Source organism: Bombus flavifrons, chromosome 11 (genome assembly GCF_040668555.2).
Source record: "Bombus flavifrons isolate JBK064 chromosome 11, iyBomFlav1_principal, whole genome shotgun sequence".
NCBI lineage: Eukaryota > Metazoa > Arthropoda > Insecta > Hymenoptera > Apidae > Bombus > Bombus flavifrons.
Window position 1 is genome coordinate 59235 of NC_138452.1, and position 15896 is coordinate 75130.

A 15896-nucleotide genomic window follows, 5' to 3' on the forward strand; every position below is an offset into this window, starting at 1 on the left:
ATCCAATTATCCAATTGCTTGCCAATAGCATTTAAAATACAAATTTTTGAAAATGCCCAAAATAATAATATATTAACCCAAATATATTTTAGATATAGTATAGTGTGATACCATCTATATTTTCCAAGAGGAATCATAAGATTAGTACTCATGTTATCTACGTCAAATGCTAGATGTAACAACCAATGAAGTATTTTTAATCCAATTATAATCCAATGGCTAGCGTACTTATTCGAATTTTTATATATATCCTTGACTGGTGATTCCCTATTTTCTCCCCTTTTATTTCCTTGAACACGTTGAACTTGCGTTTTTTCGGCTTGAAAATGTTTAGAATCCTTTTCCTTAGTTATCCATTCTACTTTATTTACTTTATTCGCAACACGTTGATTTTTCTCTAGCTTTTCAGGATGAATAGTTTCACTGGAAGTGCTTACTATAATTAAATTATTATTTATTTGTACAGAACGTTTAGGAATATTTTCGGTAGATTTAGAATTATTCTTTGAATTTTTATTACAAACCTTTCTGCTTATAGATTCTGTTTCGGATATAGGGATAGGTATACTTTTATTCTCTGTAGTCTGATCTTCCTTGCAATTTAATGGCTTGGCTTTGAGTCCGATTAAATTATTTTCTGATGGTTTTATAAAAATTTTTGAGTGAGATACACTCGCTATCTCCTTTTCTATTATGTTTGAAACATTCACGAAATTCGTGGAGCCTTGCTTTTGTATTTTTGCCAAGTCGAACGTAGAGAGGCACTTCGCACTTCCCAGCGGGTCCAATATTTCCGTGGTATTAGGCAGTGGATAATCGTTGCCCATCGTTTCGTCGTTCAGTTTTCCAGTTTCCGATTCTTCTGCAAGTTCTTTGGCATTAGTATTGTTTATCTTGTTTGGGAGTTCGGAAAATTTCTCACTGATGATCCTGTCTGTGGTGTCGTGCGTCCTGTTACTATTTAAAGTGACGTTATCCCTTATCACAGCAACGGAATGGTGTTTGCGTTGAAAAGTTGATTGATTCAAATGATCGTCATCCCTCTTTTGACTTAGATTTCTGTCGAGGTATTTACTTATGCATTTTTCTTCCCAGATTATTGCTCTTGCTCCTTTCCTGGCATCTTCCTCTATTCCCGGATTGTTTAGATATTTCCGCGACGGCGGTACAAATCTCCAATCCCTGTGGTTGTTTCCGATGTAATTACTATTGTATGGGGAATGAGCGTTGTTTCGGTTATAATTATTCGGAGGTGTCGGACGCTGGTATCGTATTATATCGTTCACTTGTTTTAATTCTCGTGTTGCTTTCACTGCTTGGCGGTTATTCCTGATATTGTTGTTAGCGTTCGGAGGACGTACGTTATTGCGTCTGTAATAGTTTGAGGGAGTCGGTCGTGTGGGTCGCGTTCTATCGGTTATTTGTTTCAATTCGTTTGTTGCATGGACGGCCTGACGATATGCGTCTTCTAAAGTGTGGTATCCTGCTAGCTTTACTCGCATATATACCTCGTTCGGAAGTCCTTTAACAAAAGCTTCTCTTACCTCCCAATCTATAGTTTCTTGGATATCGGGGGAAATGATTCCGTAGTCGCCCTTTTCTCCATCCATTATTGCCAATCTAAGGTTTCTAACTCGGTCCATATAATCTAATATGTGTTCCCCGGGTCGTTGAAATATCGTTCCTAATTCCCCTCTATATTCATTAAGAGATTTCCTTGGGCCGAATAGGTCCTTTAATTTATTTCCAAAATCGTTTAGGCTCTTTAATTCCGTATCTTCGATGGCGAGGAACGCGTGTCCGCGGAGTTTATTGGTTAATAATTTTACTAATTGTGGTTCTTGGTACCTAGGAATCATATTTCGCGCGCGCTCGCAAGCTCTTAAAAATTGAAATACCGATGGTCGATAGCCGTCGAACACTGGCACCGATACGATCGCGTCTTTTACTTTAATTGATTGGGTAAATCCACTCGGCTGGGCCGTCACTTGTTGTGTCGTAGGCGACGATGCGGGTGTATTAGATTCTTGCTTTGCTTTGAGTTCATACACGCCGTTTTGTAGTTCAACGAGTTTTGTATTCATGTCGCGAAAATTCGCATCCCATGCTTTAAGTTTTTCCGATAACGTCAAGATTAAGTCTTCGTCTAATGATTCTAGCCCGGTCGCCATTATTTCTTAGGTATATAATTTATTGATAAATGTAACAACTTTAATCCTCTGTGGAGCGTATCCCACCGCTGCCACCAAAAAATATAATACTATCTAATGTTACGTTCCTGTTTGTTTGAATTGATTTTAAACCGTTGAATTCGCAAGATTTTTTTTTTTTTTTTTATTTGTTTTAATTTTTATTTGTTTTTTGTGTTTGTTTTAATTTATTTTGTTTTGTTCTAATTTAATTTAATTCAATTTAGTTCGATTTAGTTGAGTTTCGTCAGGAGGGGAAAACTTACACGATATAATTATATTTAAGATATTGAATCAAGGTTTTCGATTAAAATCTATTTCTAAGTTGAAAGTTTATTGTTACGTACTTGTTTAAAGTCAATTCAAACTTTTGATTTTAATTTAATCTGAAGGGAAAGATTTAAATTTAATTGACTGTATAAGAAATATTTCTCACACGGTAGTTGCTGCCACCAGAAACAGTCTGAGGACTGTTTCGAATAGAAAAATTTCCTTGTACTTATTTTCGAAATAATCTATTGATAAATTAATTACTTATGGATAGCGTTGACTAGTGTTAGGCTACTGATAAATAATTTCCACGTTTTCGGCTAACCTGCTATGTGCAGGGATACTCGCACGGGAGAGGATTAAAGTTGGATAAAAATAAGTATTCGATTTGGTCGCACGGAATTTATCTAAACTTCAGTATAGAATTATTTAGAATCATATATATATATATATATATATATATATATATATATATATATATATATATATATATATGTGTATGTATATATCTGTATGTAGGAATTATTTGAGAGTTCGGTTCAATTTCGTTGTATAGAATTTATTTAAATTTGAATATGGAATTATTCAAGTTGTTATATATATATATATATATAGCGTTTTAGGGACGGTAAAACAAGAGTGTTCGCGTTAATGGATTGGTTAAGACTTTGAATTTTCCTCGTTTGATGCAAATTTTATCTTTACGTTTCCTTCTCCTCCTCTCTTAATTTCGCCAATGGATCTATCATTGAACTGGACCTTAGTTCATTTGTTAGGGTGATTTTTTTACCGTTTCGATTTTCTTGCCTTCCGAATTGAGTGTTCACGAGAAAGTGATTTCAATGATCCTCTCTGTGTGGGGTTCGTGTGATTTCGCAAACCTTGCCCAAAGATGGGCAGTATTTTGCCAGCAGTGGGAGGAGGAATGCGAAGATCAATAGATGGTTCGATAGTCGAAACACCGTTATCCACAACCCAACACAGCGAATGATCCTTTGGTTAAGATTCAGAAGGGAATTATTCTATTTTTATAATCGTATACAACGATGGCAAGAATGAAAATATCGGTCAATTAGATCTAATTTGATAGTCTTCTCTGCGTAAGACTCGTGTGATTTCGCAAGCCTTGCCCAAAGACGGGCAATGTTTTGCCAACAGTGGGAGGAGGAATGCGAAGATCAATGAGTGTTTCAGTAATTGAAGACACCGTTTTCGCAAGCCTACGCAGCGAATGACCCTTTGTTTATTCTCAAAATTGAAACGAAATTGAATGTATTAATTGATGATAAGTAAATCGGATTCGGTTCCTGGATGTGGCGAAGTTACTAGAGAAGAAGAAAATTTTATAAAATTGAGACTCTTACCTTGTTCCGTCAGGGGCCATCGGCTCGTAATAGTCGTCGGTGAAATTTTTTTTATTTGGTTTAATTATTCGACTCAGGTATAATTATTATTAGAACTTTAGTTTATTTATTTTTGATTAGAAATACACTCTGAATAAGCTTGCGGCTTATTTATTCGGATAAACGTCGCGGGTATAAATATATTTATTTATAAGGATGTTTTTAAATCTCGCCAATGAAATGAACACTTAGAAAGATTTCTAACTTAATTTGTGACTTAAACTGAGCAATTAATAAGAGACCGTCGAGGTGCAATGCGCGAATGACGACAATATATTGACAACAAAATAACAAGCCGAAACGTAACGTACAATTAGCGACAAAATAATGGACTGAAACGTAACGTATAATTCGCGACAGAATAATGGACGATGTTCTGTGTTGCTGCGTTTATTTATAATAACATCCCCCACAGGGTGGCGGTCAACTGGTGGTTCGCTTCCGTGGGAATCGGGATGCTGCAGTTTGGGGTTCCCGAACTCGTACGTGAGAGAATGCAAATTCTGTAATCGTTGATGTCTCCTTTGCTTCGTTATCTTGTCTTTTAACTTCCAGATTCCCATCGCGGGTACGTGAGAAAATGCAAAAATCTGTATTTCGACTTAGTTCCCATCGGTTCTATTTTCTGCTGAGGTAGCGTCTAGGAGGCTTGGAGCTTTCCATGCTGGTCTAGTCTTTTCTCGAGAATTTTTATGTTAATACTGTGGGAATAATTTTTGTTCTTCGGCGCGTGGAAGGGCCGGTGGCTAGAGTCTCATTATTATATCGACACTTGCTCCGGCAACACGCGCGATCCGCCACTCTCCCGCAATAAGGATTTCTTCTGATTTATCTTCCGTGAGTTTGGTTTTGAAGAATATTTCCATGCTATGGTTGCTTCCGGGATTTAATTTGATTTTCGATATTTGCTGTTTTCGTGGTTTTGATCTCTTTTCCTATTTTGATGTTTCAGCGCAAGAGAAAGTGGGATTCCGAAGAACCGTGTGTGATTCCGAACGATGTATTCAGCGCATGACGCGTTGGCAGTTCCATCCTGAAGCTTCTTGATTTCGATTTTGCCGCTTTGGATATACCCCGTTCATATGTTAGTTATATATATATATATATATATATATATATTTATTTATTTATACATTTTAAATATATTTGTTTAGTTTTATATTTTCTTTTTACTCGATTATATATATATATATTTTTTATACAAAGTAATTTTCGCATAATAAAATTGTTAACAATGTGTTTTATGATTCATTTCTCGCGGCTGATTTCCACCAATCCCCGGCCTTCCTGTCCCGTGTCTTTATTTATTGCTACCTCGGCTCGACGTTCCATTTTGTATTAAATATTTATTTCCGCTGTTCTTTCCTTTTCCTTTTCTTTTCTTTTTTTCTATCGAAAGTATAATTTTATTATTATTATTTTTTGTAACACGTACGAATCAGTCCACGCATGTTTCAAAATGGCCGCCCGCGAATGTCCCTCGCATACAGTGACTTCTATTGATCTCGGATCTATTTATCGATTATGTGTAAATCTTGTTTCGGCGTTTTTGACGTATAGTCGAAGTGAAAAATATAGTATTTCGTATTTATCCAATGCGTACAATCATTGCGTGTGTTTCGACGTGCGCGTATAAATCTAACATGGCTGTTCGCAAATGTCATCAGTGAGGTTACAGTGGCGGGGTTTTAGTTTTATCGAACTGATTTTTCTGTCTGTCGCTCGTTTTCCCTTATTCTACCGCAATTAGACTGTATATTTATTGTTATTATTATTGTTAAAATGACAATAGTATTGTTCATGTGAATATATATATATATATATATTTATATTGTGTGTCATTTTAATGTGACTAATGTTTTGTAATTTTTTCGATAGTGCTATTTATTGTGCTAAGTAGTTTATTTTATAGTGTTCAATAATATAAAACACACACAAACGTATATATATATATATATATATATATATATGCATATACATGTTTCTTGTAGTGGTGTAGTTTCATACGAAGTGAAATGTTAATTGTTTATTTCGTGTTTACTAGATTGTTAATTTTGATTTAGTAGAATAGAACACGCATACACACACGCGCATATAAGTATATATGTATATATTTCTGATAGTGTGACTTTTCATATAAATTCTTTAATTGTGTATTTGAGGTTATATGTCAATTATTTGTTTTCATATATACATATATGTTTTGTAATGTGACAACGTAGTATTGAGAGTTTTATTTCTATCGTTTACCAGATTATTATGTGTTCGATATGGTTTACATATTTATGCTGTACGCAATTCTCCCAGTCGAGGCGGTGTTAATTATTTTTAATCGCTTGATTTGCTAACAAGTAGTTAGTTAGTTTCAATAGTGCTATGTGTATGTTCTATATCTTTTATATTCATTTAGATTATTAATAGCTTGGTTTAAAATCTAGATTATATATATATATATATATATATATATATATATATATATGCATGTTTCGTAGTATAGTTTTCATATGTAATTCTTTAATAGAATGATCACGAGTTTTGATTATGTATTTTAGTGACTAATGTTTTGTAATTTTTTCGACAGTGTTATTTATTGTGCTAAGTAGTTTATTTTATAGTGTTCAATAATATAAAACACACACAAACGTATATATATATATATATATATGCATATACATCTTTCTTGTAGTGGTGTAGTTTCATACGAAGTGAAATGTTAATTGTTTATTTTATGTTTACTAGATTGTTAATTTTGATTTAGTAGAATAGAACACGCATACACACATATAAGTATATATGTATATATTTCTGATAGTGTGACTTTTCATATAAATTCTTTAATTGTGTATTTGAGGTTATATGTCAATTATTTGTTTTCATATATACATATATGTTTTGTAATGTGACAACGTAGTATTGAGAGTTTTATTTCTATCGTTTACCAGATTATTATGTGTTTGATATGGTTTACATATTTATGCTGTACGCATTTCTCCCAGTCGAGGCGGTGTTAATTATTTTTGAACGTTTTAGCCTGTCGATAGGTTGTTACTTAGTCCCTAGTGTTGCGTTGTGTGTTCTATTTCTTTTATATTCATTTTTGTGTTTGCAATTCTTCAAGTCGTTGCGGTGTCAATTATTTTGAACGTTTTAGCCTGTCGATAGGTTGTTACTTAGTCCCTAGTGTTGCGTTGTGTGTTCTATTTCTTTTATATTCATTTAGATTATTAGTAGTAGTTTGGTTTAGAGTGTAGATTATATATTTATATATTTATATATATAGACATGCATGTTACGTAATGTAGTTCTCATTTATAATTATTTTACCCGAATGTTGGCTAGTTTTAAGTATGTATCTTAAATTAATAATTTTAATTTAATAATGTAGAGTGCGCACACATATATATATATTTCTGACGATGTAACCTCTATTTCTTTAATAATGCAATATTGTATGTTTTATGTATTCGTTAGACTATAAGTTCATTGATTTTATATACTCATATATTTATAGTTTGGTAATGTTGGATTTGTATTATTAGTATAGTATTGGAAGTATTGTTTCTAATATTTTCTGGGTTATTACATGTTTGGCATATATGTTTATATTTATATGTAACTCTCCAAGTTGTTGCTGCGTTGATTGAATAAAATATATTTATATACACATATATTCCTGGTGTTTCAATTATTTTCCTTTTGTAGTTATTCTTATTTCTTGATTTACTCGTTTGGTTCGCGACTCGTTTAATTCATTAATTAATTTTATTTACTGATTTAAATTCTATCTTTTGTATTTTACATATTCCGTCTTCGTTGATTGATTGTAGTATATCTTCTTGTTGCTCCTTTTCCTTTATTTTGCAAATTTGTCATATATAATCCTTCTTATTCTTGGTTTATTTGATTGGTTCGTATCTAGTCCAGTTTATTAATTGATTTTATTTACTTTATTTTATACTGATAGTTGGATTTATTTGTCGCCCTCATTTGTTAATTTTTTATTTTGTTTTGTAGTAGCGTGTGTTCCTTGGTGTATACAAATTTTTCTCGCGCTGATTTGCGTATAGTAATTTTGTATCTTCGTTACGGCACGTGCGGAGCGCGGGACGTGACACTTGCCAGTTTCAGCTTCGAAACGAGCGGGACAGCTCGCAAATCTCGAAGATTTCGTCGATTTTGACGAAATCTAACCATCGTTTCCTTCCCGTTTGAGATATTTCGACGTTTTAGAGCTCGTTTTACTCCACTTAACGTGCAGAACGTAATACACGCCAGTTTCATCCTCGAAACGAGCGGGACAGCTCGCAAATCTCGAAGATTTCGTCGATTTTGACCAAAACTGACCGTCATTTCCTTCCCGTTTGAGATATTTCGACGTTTAAGCGCTCGTTTTACTCCATTTAACGTGCAGAATGTAACACACGCCAGTTTCATCCTCGAAACAAGCGGAACAGCTCGCAAATCTCGAAGATTTCGTCGATTTTGACCAAAACTGACCGTCATTTCCTTCCCGTTTGAGATATTTCGACGTTTAAGCGCTCTTTTTACACCTTTTTACGTGCAGAATGTAATAAACAACCGTTTAACCGTCGAAATAAGCGGAACAGCTCGCAAATCTCGATGATTTCGTCGATTTTGATGCAAACTGACCGTCATTTCCTTCCCGTTTGAGATATTTTTACGTTTAAGCGCTCTTTTTACACCTTTTTACGTGCAGAATGTAATAAACAACCGTTTAACCGTCGAAACAAGCGGGACAGCTCGCAAATCTCGATGATATGGTCGATTTTGACGAAAACTGACCGTCATTTCCTTCCCGTTTGAGATATTTCGACGTTTAAGCGCTCTTTTTATTCCATTTAACGTGCAGAATGTAATGCTTGCCAGTTTCAGCTTCGAAACGAGCGGGACAGCTCGCAAATCTCGAAGATTTCGTCGATTTTGACGAAATCTAACCATCGTTTCCTTCCCGTTTGAGATATTTCGACGTTTTAGAGCTCGTTTTACTCCACTTAACGTGCAGAACGTAATACACGCCAGTTTCATCCTCGAAACGAGCGGGACAGCTCGCAAATCTCGAAGATTTCGTCGATTTTGACGAAATCTAACCATCGTTTCCTTCCCGTTTGAGATATTTCGACGTTTTAGAGCTCGTTTTACTCCACTTAACGTGCAGAACGTAATACACGCCAGTTTCATCCTCGAAACGAGCGGGACAGCTCGCAAATCTCGAAGATTTCGTCGATTTTGACCAAAACTGACCGTCATTTCCTTCCCGTTTGAGATATTTCGACGTTTAAGCGCTCTTTTTATTCCATTTAACGTGCAGAATGTAATGCTTGCCAGTTTCAGCTTCGAAACGAGCGGAACAGATCGCAAATCTCGATGATTTCGTCGATTTTGATCAAAACTGACCGTCATTTCCTTCCCGTTTGAGATATTTCGACGTTTAAGCGCTCTTTTTATTCCATTTAACGTGCAGAATGTAATGCATGCCAGTTTCAGCTTCGAAACAAGCGGAACAGCACGCAAATCTCGATGATTTCGTCGATTTTGACGAAATCTAACCATCGTTTCCTTCCCGTTTGAGATATTTCGACGTTTTAGAGCTCGTTTTACTCCACTTAACGTGCAGAACGTAATACACGCCAGTTTCATCCTCGAAACGAGCGGGACAGCTCGCAAATCTCGAAGATTTCGTCGATTTTGACCAAAACTGACCGTCATTTCCTTCCCGTTTGAGATATTTCGACGTTTAAGCGCTCTTTTTATTCAATTAAACGTGCAGAATGTAATGCTTGCCAGTTTCAGCTTCGAAACGAGCGGAACAGCTCGCAAATCTCGATGATTTCGTCGATTTTGACCAAAACTGACCGTCATTTCCTTCCCGTTTGAGATATTTCGACGTTTTAGAGCTCGTTTTACTCCACTTAACGTGCAGAACGTAATACACGCCAGTTTCATCCTCGAAACGAGCGGAACAGCTCGGAAATCTCGATGATTTCGTCGATTTTGACGAAAACTAACTGTCATTTCCATCCCGTTTGAGATATTTCGACGTTTAAGCGCTCTTTTTATTCCATTTAACGTGCAGAATGTAATGCATGCCAGTTTCAACGTATAAACAAGCGGAACAGCTCGCAAATCTCGATGATTTCGTCGATTTTGACGAAATCTAACCATCGTTTCCTTCCCGTTTGAGATATTTCGACGTTTTAGAGCTCGTTTTACTCCACTTAACGTGCAGAACGTAATACACTCCAGTTTCATCCTCGAAACGAGCGGGACAGCTCGCAAATCTCGAAGATTTCGTCGATTTTGACCAAAACTGACCGTCATTTCCTTCCCGTTTGAGATATTTCGACGTTTAAGCGCTCTTTTTATTCCATTTAACGTGCAGAATGTAATGCTTGCCAGTTTCAGCTTCGAAACGAGCGGAACAGCTCGCAAATCTCGATGATTTCGTCGATTTTGACCAAAACTGACCGTCATTTCCTTCCCGTTTGAGATATTTCGACGTTTAAGCGCTCTTTTTATTCCATTTAACGTGCAGAATGTAATGCATGCCAGTTTCAGCTTCGAAACAAGCGGAACAGCACGCAAATCTCGATGATTTCGTCGATTTTGACGAAATCTAACCATCGTTTCCTTCCCGTTTGAGATATTTCGACGTTTTAGAGCTCGTTTTACTCCACTTAACGTGCAGAACGTAATGCATGCCAGTTTCAGCTTCGAAACAAGCGGAACAGCTCGCAAATCTCGATGATTTCGTCGATTTTGACCAAAACTGACCGTCATTTCCTTCCCGTTTGAGATATTTCGACGTTTAAGCGCTCTTTTTATTCCATTTAACGTGCAGAATGTAGTGCATGCCAGTTTCAGCTTCGAAACAAGCGGAACAGCTCGCAAATCTCGATGATTTCGTCGATTTTGACCAAAACTAACTGTCATTTCCTTCCCGTTTGAGATATTTCGACGTTTAAGCGCTCTTTTTACTCCTTTTTACGTGCAGAATGTAATAAACAACCGTTTAACTGTAGAAACAAGCGGAACAGCTCGCAAATCTCGAAGATTTCGTCGATTTTGATGAAAACTGACCGTCATTTCCTTTCCGTTTGAGATATTTCGACGTTTAAACGCTCTTTTTACTCCATTTTACGTGCAGAATGTAATACACGCCAGTTTCATCCTCGAAACGAGCGGGACAGCCCGGAAATCTCGATGATTTCGTCGATTTTGACGAAAACTAACTGTCATTTCCTTCCCGTTTGAGATATTTCGACGTTTAAGCGCTCTTTTTACTCCATTTAACGTGCAGATTGTAACACACGCCAGTTTCATCCTCGAAACAAGCGGAACAGCTCGCAAATCTCGATGATTTCGTCGATTTTGACGAAAACTAATCGTCGTTTCCTTCCCGTTTGAGATATTTCGACGTTTAAGCGCTCTTTTTACTCCTTTTTACGTGCAGAAAGTAATAAACAACCGTTTAACCGTCGAAACAAGCGGAACAGCTCGCAAATCTCGATGATTTCGTCGATTTTGATGCAAACTGACCGTCATTTCCTTCCCGTTTGAGATATTTCGACGTTTAAGCGCTCTTTTTACACCTTTTTACGTGCAGAATGTAATAAACAACCGTTTAACCGTCGAAACAAGCGGGACAGCTCGCAAATCGCGATGATATGGTCGATTTTGACGAAAACTAACCGTCGTTTCCTACCCGTTTGAGATATTTCGGCGTTTAAGAGCTCGTTTTACTCCATTTAACGTGCAGAATGTAACACACGCCAGTTTCATCCTCGAAACAAGCGGAACAGCTCGCAAATCTCGATGATTTCGTCGATTTTGACGAAATCTAACCATCGTTTCCTTCCCGTTTGAGATATTTCGACGTTTTAGAGCTCGTTTTACTCCACTTAACGTGCAGAACGTAATACACGCCAGTTTCATCCTCGAAATGAGCGGGACAGCTCGCAAATCTCGAAGATTTCGTCGATTTTGACCAAAACTGACCGTCATTTCCTTCCCGTTTGAGATATTTCGACGTTTAAGCGCTCTTTTTATTCCATTTAACGTGCAGAATGTAACGCTTGCCAGTTTCAGCTTCGAAACGAGCGGAACAGCTCGCAAATCTCGATGATTTCGTCGATTTTGACCAAAACTGACCGTCATTTCCTTCCCGTTTGAGATATTTCGACGTTTAAGCGCTCTTTTTATTCCATTTAACGTGCAGAATGTAATGCATGCCAGTTTCAGCTTCGAAACAAGCGGAACAGCACGCAAATCTCGATGATTTCGTCGATTTTGACGAAATCTAACCATCGTTTCCTTCCCGTTTGAGATATTTCGAAGTTTTAGAGCTCGTTTTACTCCACTTAACGTGCAGAACGTAATACACGCCAGTTTCATCCTCGAAACGAGCGGGACAGCTCGCAAATCTCGAAGATTTCGTCGAATTTGACCAAAACTGACCGTCATTTCCTTCCCGTTTGAGATATTTCGACGTTTAAGCGCTCTTTTTATTCCATTTAACGTGCAGAATGTAATGCTTGCCAGTTTCAGCTTCGAAACGAGCGGAACAGCTCGCAAATCTCGATGATTTCGTCGATTTTGACCAAAACTGACCGTCATTTCCTTCCCGTTTGAGATATTTCGACGTTTAAGCGCTCTTTTTACTCCATTTAACGTGCAGAATGTAATACACGCCAGTTTCAGCTTCGAAACAAGCGGAACAGCTCGCAAATCTCGATGATTTCGTCGATTTTGACCAAAACTGACCGTCATTTCCTTGCCGTTTGAGATATTTCGACGTTTGAGCGCTCTTTTTACTCCATTTAACGTGCAAAATGCAATGCATGCCAGTTTCAGCTTCGAAACAAGCGGAACAGCTCGCAAATCTCGATGATTTCGTCGATTTTGACCAAAACTGACCGTCATTTCCTTCCAATTTGAGATATTTCAACGTTTAAACGATCTTTTTACTCCATTTAACGTGCAGAATGTAATGCATGCCAGTTTCAACGTCTAAACAAGCGGAACAGCTCGGAAATCTCGATGATTTCGTCGATTTTGACGAAAACTAACTGTCATTTCCATCCCGTTTGAGATATTTCGACGTTTATGCGCTCTTTTTATTCCATTTAACGTGCAGAATGTAATGCATGCCAGTTTCAACGTATAAACAAGCGGAACAGCTCGCAAATCTCGATGATTTCGTCGATTTTGACCAAAACTGACCGTCATTTCCTTCCAATTTGAGATATTTCAACGTTTTAGAGCTCGTTTTACTCCACTTAACGTGCAGAATGTAATACACGCCAGTTTCATCCTCGAAACGAGCGGGACAGCCCGGAAATCTCGATGATTTCGTCGATTTTGACGAAAACTAACTGTCATTTCCTTCCCGTTTGAGATATTTCGACGTTTAAGCGCTCTTTTTATTCCATTTAACGTGCAGATTGTAACACACGCCAGTTTCAGCTTCGAAACAAGCGGAACAGCTCGCAAATCTCGAAGATTTCGTCGATTTTGATGAAAACTGACCGTCATTTCCTTCCCGTTTGAGATATTTCGACGTTTAAGCGCTCTTTTTACTCCTTTTTACGTGCAGAATGTAATAAACAACCGTTTAACCGTCGAAACAAGCGGAACAGCTCGCAGATCTCGATGATTTCGTCGATTTTGACGAAAACTAACCGTCGTTTCCTACCCGTTTGAGATATTTCGGCGTTTAAGCGCTCTTTTTACACCTTTTTACGTGCAGAATGTAATAAACAACCGTTTAACCGTCGAAACAAGCGGGACAGCTCGCAAATCTCGATGATATGGTCGATTTTGACGAAAACTAACCGTCGTTTCCTACCCGTTTGAGATATTTCGGCGTTTAAGAGCTCGTTTTACTCCATTTAACGTGCAGAATGTAATGCTTGCCAGTTTCAGCTTCGAAACGAGCGGAACAGCTCGCAAATCTCGATGATTTCGTCGATTTTGACCAAAACTGACCGTCATTTCCTTCCCGTTTGAGATATTTCGACGTTTAAGAGCTCGTTTTACTCCATTTAACGTGCAGAATGTAACACACGCCAGTTTCATCCTCGAAACAAGCGGAACAGCTCGCAAATCTCGATGATTTCGTCGATTTTGACGAAATCTAACCATCGTTTCCTTCCCGTTTGAGATATTTCGACGTTTTAGAGCTCGTTTTACTCCACTTAACGTGCAGAACGTAATACACGCCAGTTTCATCCTCGAAACGAGCGGGACAGCTCGCAAATCTCGAAGATTTCGTCGATTTTGACCAAAACTGACGTTCATTTCCTTCCCGTTTGAGATATTTCGACGTTTAAGCGCTCTTTTTATTCCATTTAACGTGCAGAATGTAATGCTTGCCAGTTTCAGCTTCGAAACGAGCGGAACAGCTCGCAAATCTCGATGATTTCGTCGATTTTGACCAAAACTGACCGTCATTTCCTTCCCGTTTGAGATATTTCGACGTTTAAGCGCTCTTTTTATTCCATTTAACGTGCAGAATGTAAGGCATGCCAGTTTCAGCTTCGAAACAAGCGGAACAGCACGCAAATCTCGATGATTTCGTCGATTTTGACGAAATCTAACCATCGTTTCCTTCCCGTTTGAGATATTTCGACGTTTTAGAGCTCGTTTTACTCCACTTAACGTGCAGAACGTAATACACGCCAGTTTCATCCTCGAAACGAGCGGGACAGCTCGCAAATCTCGAAGATTTCGTTGATTTTGACCAAAACTGACCGTCATTTCCTTCCCGTTTGAGATATTTCGACGTTTAAGCGCCCGTTTTACTCCATTTAGCGTGCAGAATGTAACACACGCCAGTTTCATCCTCGAAACAAGCGGAACAGCTCGCAAATCTCGATGATTTCGTCGATTTTGACGAAATCTAACCATCGTTTCCTTCCCGTTTGAGATATTTCGACGTTTAAGCGCTCTTTTTACTCCATTTAACGTGCAGAATGTAATGCATGCCAGTTTCAACGTATAAACAAGCGGAACAGCTCGGAAATCTCGATGATTTCGTCGATTTTGACCAAAACTAACAGTCATTTCCTTCCCGTTTGAGATATTTCGACGTTTAAGCGCTCTTTTTACTCCATTTAACGTGCAGAATGTAATACACGCCAGTTTCAGCTTCGAAACAAGCGGAACAGCTCGCAAATCTCGATGATTTCGTCGATTTTGACCAAAACTGACCGTCATTTCCTTGCCGTTTGAGATATTTCGACGTTTGAGCGCTCTTTTTACTCCATTTAACGTGCAAAATGCAATGCATGCCAGTTTCAGCTTCGAAACAAGCGGAACAGCTCGCAAATCTCGATGATTTCGTCGATTTTGACCAAAACTAACTGTCATTTCCTTCCCGTTTGAGATATTTCGACGTTTAAGCGCTCTTTTTACTCCTTTTTACATGCAGAATGTAATAAACAACCGTTTAACCGTAGAAACAAGCGGAACAGCTCGCAAATCTCGATGATTTCGTCGATTTTGATGCAAACTGACCGTCATTTCCTTTCCGTTTGAGATATTTCGACGTTTAAACGCTCTTTTTACTCCATTTTACGTGCAGAATGTAATACACGCCAGTTTCATCCTCGAAACGAGCGGGACAGCCCGGAAATCTCGATGATTTCGTCGATTTTGACGAAAACTAACTGTGTTTTCCTTCCCGTTTGAGATATTTCGACGTTTAAGCGCTCTTTTTACTCCATTTAACGTGCAGATTGTAACACACGCCAGTTTCATCCTCGAAACAAGCGGAACAGCTCGCAAATCTCGATGATATGGTCGATTTTGACGAAAACTAACCGTCGTTTCCTACCCGTTTGAGATATTTCGGCGTTTAAGAGCTCGTTTTACTCCATTTAACGTGCAGAATGTAACACACGCCAGTTTCATCCTCGAAACAAGCGGAACAGCTCGCAAATCTCGATGATTTCGTCGATTTGACGAAATCTAACCATCGTTTCCTTCCCGTTTGAGATATTTCGACGTTTTAGAG